Source organism: Cupressus sempervirens, chromosome 6, assembly GCF_028749045.1.
Source record: "Cupressus sempervirens isolate cs-2001-9-10 chromosome 6, ASM2874904v1, whole genome shotgun sequence".
Classification (NCBI taxonomy): domain Eukaryota; kingdom Viridiplantae; phylum Streptophyta; class Pinopsida; order Cupressales; family Cupressaceae; genus Cupressus; species Cupressus sempervirens.
Window position 1 is genome coordinate 455,067,928 of NC_143123.1, and position 6,992 is coordinate 455,074,919.

Consider the following 6,992-nt stretch of genomic DNA (forward strand, 5'->3'; position numbering starts at 1 on the left):
CTCTCTTCTATAGCATTCTGTTCAAGGGTTCTTAGAGTTGATAGTTATCTTTTGATTCCATTAGCTGCACAAAATATGTTAAGCTCATTTGAAGTAAACTCTCCTCCTCTATCTGATCTTAAACATTTAATCTTCATACCTAATTCATTCTCAACTCTAATCTTGAATATCTTGAACTTATCCAATGACTCAAATTTTTATTTAAGAAATACAACCCACATCATTCTAGAAAAGTCATCAACTAAAGTCATCAAATACCTTTCACCATAGAATCCTTTAGTCTTCATGGGACCATTGTGATTTGTATGTAAAATCTTCAATTTTTCTATAGTAGTAAACTTCTTGCTGGGAAAATAAGTTTTGTTATGCTTTGCAAAAAAGACTCTTTGCAAATTGTGTTAATAGGCTTTATAACATTAGGCAAATCTCTAACTACAAACATACTACTAGTCTTCACAATGTTGTCAAAGTTTATATGACAAAATCTCTTATGCCATAACCAATTGTCATCTACCTTTGCAACCAAATATGTCATTTTGATGGATTCAATTGAAATAAATTACATCTAATTCCTATTCCAATTATCTTTTCATCTTTTTCTTTGATCATGCAAGTCATTTTTGTGAACTGCAAGTGATAATCTTTATCGACTAGTTGTCCAACAATCAGAAGATTGTGCTTCAAACCATCAACAAAATATACATCCTTAGTGTTAGTTTTACCATCAATTGTTATAGATCCAATACCTTTAATATGGCAAGTTGCATTGTTTCCAACTCTGACAATGACTCCATCATGACTTTTGAACTCAACAAACCTTTTCATATCGCTCGTCATATGATGAGAACAACCACTATCAATTATCTACTTACATTTATTTTCAAGTTGTGATACCAAAGCTATTTTCTCTGGACTTTCTTCTTTAATTGCTACAAATCCTATTTCATCATCACTAGCACTTTGTAATGTCCCCACTCCAGAGGACATGTTTACCTATAAAAATTATTAGCAACATAATTTATTAATTTCAGTTCTAATGATTGATATCTAGGAATGTTACTATTTCTACACATCTTTGAGGATCACTTAATCTAGCTTCCTAACCCTCTAGGAGGATCCCCTATATTCATGAGGAATGACCTTTGATTATTCAACCTTCTTAAGTCAGGCTTCATAATCCTCTGGGAAGATAATCTAGGTTCCTCATAATGATCCTCGATTAGTTAGCCATTATCCTTCAAAGACCTACGAGACTATCTTAACACATGTACTACATTTCTTTTCAATAGATTTATTGATATAAATAAAGTCATAAACATAATTAAATAAATATAATCCATAAACACACATTTCTTACTTTTTTCTTTTCTTGGTCCATGTGGATCAATCCTTAGTCAGCCCTGCAATGAATTATTCCTTCTAGATTATCTCAACTGTATATTTACTTTAAAATTTTTTTTCATTACTTCTTTTCTAAGAGTCACAACCTTTCATAATACAAATCCTTTGAAAAAGTCCCAATGCTTTACAATCAAAATATTTTTTGAAGAGTAAAAACTGTTCATAATTAGGTAAAAGCCTACAATGAAATAGTAACTTGCAAGCCTCTCATCTAGGAGGTCTTGGGGTTCAAATCTACCTTCTCTTAACATATAATAATAATTAATTCTAAAAAATAATAATCATTAATCTAGGCTTTATCCATTTACCGATCCAAAAAAAAAAAAAAAATGTTCATAATTATGACCCTTTCAAAGGTTCACACCTTTCAATATCATTGATACCTTTTAAAAAAGTTACTTCCTTATTTTCTTCATATTATTTTCCTCTTCCATTTTTCCTTTTTGAAATCCTCCCCCTCTTCTCTTCCTTTTTCCCACTCTCTAAAATAAACTCTCCTCCCTTTTATATCTTAATTTTCCAGAGTCATGTCTATTTGTTAAACATCTCTTAACCTTTCATTAGATTTAGTTAATTTATATTATTCTATGTTATATTATTTATTTACTTATTTATTTGTGTTTATTTAATTTATTATTAAGTTCTATTTAGAAAGTTAACATACTTTCTACAATATTGTCTCTTGTATCTAATTTTATTTATTTCTTTACTCATTTAAATTTTATTATTTTTTTATTATTTAAAATATCACACTAAATATTATTTTTTTAATAATATATATTAAATAATTATTATTTCCTTGTTCTATATTTTGGTATTAGTTTTAATATAAATTTATTATTTATTTAGTAACATTGTATTATCTAACTATTATTAAAATTCTTTCTTAAAATGAGGATATGACACACTTACTGCTTGTTCATCAGATTCATCTTCTTCATTTGCATAAAGACACTCTCTATCTCTTCTGGGTTTGAAATTTCCTTTATGCTTTTCTCTCTTTCAGGACACTTAGATGGATAATGACCAAATTCATTACAAGTCCAACATTTAAAGATTTTCTTACCATCCATTTCTCTTCTTACCAGAAGGGCTACTCCTTCTTCAATCTTTTTGTGTTGATCAATTATGCTACTACTAACAAATTTTCCTCTAGCACTTGTGCTCCTTGATAAACTAGGTTGAATATTCAAGGCATTAAAAGCTATATCTATTCTACTTAATTATCTTGACTATCTAAGGTCATTCTAAACTGCTTCAAATCTCCCAAGCAATGTCTCCTTTGTGAAATATTTGGTACAGGATATCAACAACTATATCATTTGAATTGCTGACTTAAATGGTGGTGTTAAGCTCTTCAATATCTTCCATATAACCTCATCATCTTCTTTGATTCCTCCTTGAGATTTGATACGTGTAGTAATTTCTAATATTTTGCCTATATGTTATTATAGATTCATCTTCCATCATTTTAGAATCTTGAAATGCATAAATCTAATTTTGTAGCCTTGATTTCTTAGAATGTTCATCAGCTTCAAAACTATTTTCCAAAGCTTTCCAAATCAAATGAGAAGTATTAAGTGATGTTACCTGGTTGTATTCAATTTCAGGAAGTCCAAACAATAGTGCTTCTCTAGCTCTCATGTCACACATGAAAAGATCTATGTCTCTTCCTTGGTACAAGTTTCCAAATTACTTTCAACAATGATTGTCTTTGATCATTTTTTCAAGATCCAATATCCTGGACCCATACATAACAGATGTGTCTTCATCTTTTCCTTCTAGTTGTCATAATTTTTCCATCAAACTTCAAACTATGTTTCCCGAACATGTTTGGCATTGATCTACCAGACTTGTTAAACTTTATCTTCAAGGACCTAATGCACTGATACCAATTGTTAGGAACAATTGTCTACCAAGTTTACTGGGGGTTGTTGGGGGGTGAATCAGTTATCCAATAATTAAAACATTTATCAACATTAAAAATATTATCCATTCAACAAAGTAAACAAAAACCATAGCAAGATGCACATAGACAACTACACCAAATATTTTAACTAGGGAACCCTTGATTAGAGGGAAAACCCTGGTGGGAATGATGCCCACAAGATGACGTATTAATATAAATATTTGTTGTTAGAAGATGGACCTTGTTAGGAGTCTACTACAATATTTAGTGCATATGAGTCCTTATTATGAGACTTAGAATCATTTTTAGAAGATTCCAACCCTATTAGGAGTTGTGCCAACCCTTTTAGGAGTTGTAGAAGATAGAAGAACCCATTGTCCAAATAGCTTCTAGAGCAAGAGCACTAAACTCATCGTCCAACTGATCTCTTAACTATTTATTGCAAAATAATTATATGTACTATATTTAAATTCTTTCTATTTTCTTGTCAACTAGACCAATCACTCTTAGATCTTGTAGACCAAGTCAAAAATCTTGGATCCAAGTATCAAACTACACACAATAAAACATTGACAATGAAATTTCTTTCACTTTTGCTCTGCTCTACTTATCTTCGCATTTCACTCTGTGTGCTACTTCTAATCATTCACATTCATCCATAGATGATAAAGGAAAATTTCCTTCCTTTATACTAAATCCATAAAATAATTTCATGAGTCAATTGTTACACCTTCTCAATTAATTATTATAGGACCACATTAAGAACATGTTACACTTAGCGATAACATTAGTCTTTCACCTTGCAACTTGAATAACTTTCTAGACATGTAACATTATGATGAGCAAGCTTATCCATGTCATCATCAACATGTCTTCTTCACATATTTAACTTTGGCTTCTTAGAATAACAATTTTGCTAAGAGATATAAAAAATTTACTAGAACATGCCTCTATAAACTCTATCTCAGAACAATCTTCACTAAAACTTGCATAATTTCTTCCAAACTTAATATCTTATTTTTTTGAGGATAGATGCATATACTAGACATGTATTACAATCTCTCTTTAACCTTTCTATAGAAATTAATTAATGATCTATTTGTACCAACTAGATCCTTACTGTTGTTCTTCTGTTAGATACCAGAAAATTGCTATGTTGACTTCAATGATAAACACAGTCATGAATGTAACATATCACCATGATAATGATCTAATCATATTTTTGTTGACATATCAGTCAAGTTTTTTATTAGTGACACACACATATTCAAATTGTATATAGATATCAAGCTTATTGTACAACTATCAGTGTTTGCCAAGCATTTTAGTTGTTGTTGAGTTCTATAGTTGCTACCGAGTCCTTTCGACAAATTTTAGTGGTTATTAACCAGTTGCAGTTATAGTGAAAATTAGTAGTGTAAATTGTGCATCTCAATGTATGCCAAGTTTAACAGTGTAAACTAATTTGTGTAGTATTTACCAAGTTTGTACTCTATGTGATGCAAGTCCAGTGTTAAATGAGCTACTTAGTGTTAACCAAGTGACTCAGTTTATACCAAACTCGACGTGATAGTATTTACTGAGTCATGTCATGGTAAACAAGGGATTCAGTTTATATGATAAGTTTCATAATATCTACTGAGTCACCAGTGTAGACTAAGTTCAAGACTACTCAGAAGTGATCAGTATTGATTGAGCTTCTATGTCTACCAAGTTCATGACAATGCCAAGCATTCACAATGGATGTTGAGTATTAGAACCTCACCGAGTCAATCTTCAGAACTCGAGTGTCCTCATTTGGGCTAGCTTTGTAATATTTGTGCAAACTTGTATTGTAGCCAACTTTGTAATTTGTTTAATTAGATTAATATATATGTAATGCATTGTATCATATTCAAGTATGTGTATGTATGCATGGAATTAACGTAATCATCATAGAAGAATAGAAAGAGAAAATTGCAAAGGCTATAGCAATAAAAGGAGTAGCAAAGACATATCTATCACACCAAGGTGATCAGTACATAAAGGAATCTCATTTAGCAAACCAAGTTGTAGATCAAAGATCATCTACTATTTCATCCCAATAGGTGGATCAGTCAAATCCTTTAATAAGGTATACCTAAGAATCTTTTGCAAATATCTTTACCAAGTACATACTTCATTGTATGTTTGTAAATCCTTTAACAAGGTGGACCTAGCAGTCCTTATTGCTCCTAATAGGGAAAATCATCAAAAGTGATCAATGTAAGCTTTATCATGGTAACTTTATGCTACAGTACTAAAGCTTGTGGGTATCATCCCCACCCCAATTTTACTTTCTATTTGGAAGGTTTGTAAGTCACCAAATGTTTATGTCACAATGTTATGAATGCTTTCATGTTTTCAGTTTCTTATGCATGCAATTAGATCAGATTATATGTGATGGATTAAATGCTAATTGGATTGTTAGATTAAGGGTTAAAATTATAAAAGTTTTAGAAGTTACTGATTTACCCCTCCCCTCTTAGTAACTTAGCATAGTCTAGAATATTTCCAACAATTGGTATCAAATCATTGTGGTTCATAGGAGAAAGTTTAACAACTTAAGCAAAGATCAAGGTCATGGAGATATTTAGACTTGACATAGTTATTGACAATGAGAAGCTAGATTTTTAAATGGTTATTGCCCAACTCAAGAAAGCAAAGGAGCAACTCTCCCAATCCCTTAAAAGAAGAAAAGATCTTGAAATACAAATGAATGATCATCTCTACATTGAAGAAAGAATTAAAGACCTCCATCCTACAAGCAGCTCAAATGAAGCCAATGATGTTGTTGGTGTAAATAAATATTTTCTTATTACACTTACTTAAGTTTACTTAGGTTAATGAATTATTTTATTATTTATTTAGGTGACAAACTTAGGAGTTTGTGTACTCTCACAGAAGTACACAACTCTAATTATGCACATGGTGTCTACAACATAGGAGTTTACATCAATCACCGAGTTGTCATATTGAAAACATAGTTATTCACACTCCTAATTTAGTACATGTTGTCTACACTTGCATGTTACACCATTGTAGGCTTACCCTCACATTGTCGCACTTAATCTCATGCTTAATGGAGGATAACCCATATCTGGTGGACATGTGTCTAGTTGTATGACTTATCATGATGTTGACTTCTTTGCATTCTAGAAGCTCTCATGAGGCCTTTGTATATAGGCACTCCTAGTGTACTCTCGGTATGGCATATGGCATATTGAATGAATATTGTCATTCTAATCATACTCTCTCTATTGGTTGTGTTTGAATTCCTTGGTCTTGGGTGAATTTTGGCCGAAGCCAAATTATTACATTGTATCAGAGCTGAGAGAGATTCTCTACACATAGTCATTCGAGTCCATTCATGCTTCAACACATTGACTTGAATCTAGAGTATCCACAAAAATTAGGAGTATCTAGAGCTAGATCTAACCTCACCCTTGCATCTAGAACATTGATTTGGTGAAGATCGACTATAAATTTTCCTATGCTGGGTGAAAGTTGATCGTGAGGCAAAAAAAATTGCAAATCAGAACCAAGTGGCCTTGATTTGTAGTTCAGGTATGATCATTTAATTGATCTGATTATTTAATTTTTAGATCTAAATTAATTCTCTCCCTACAATTCTAGGTATTTTTTAATTTTTTTATTTTCAAAA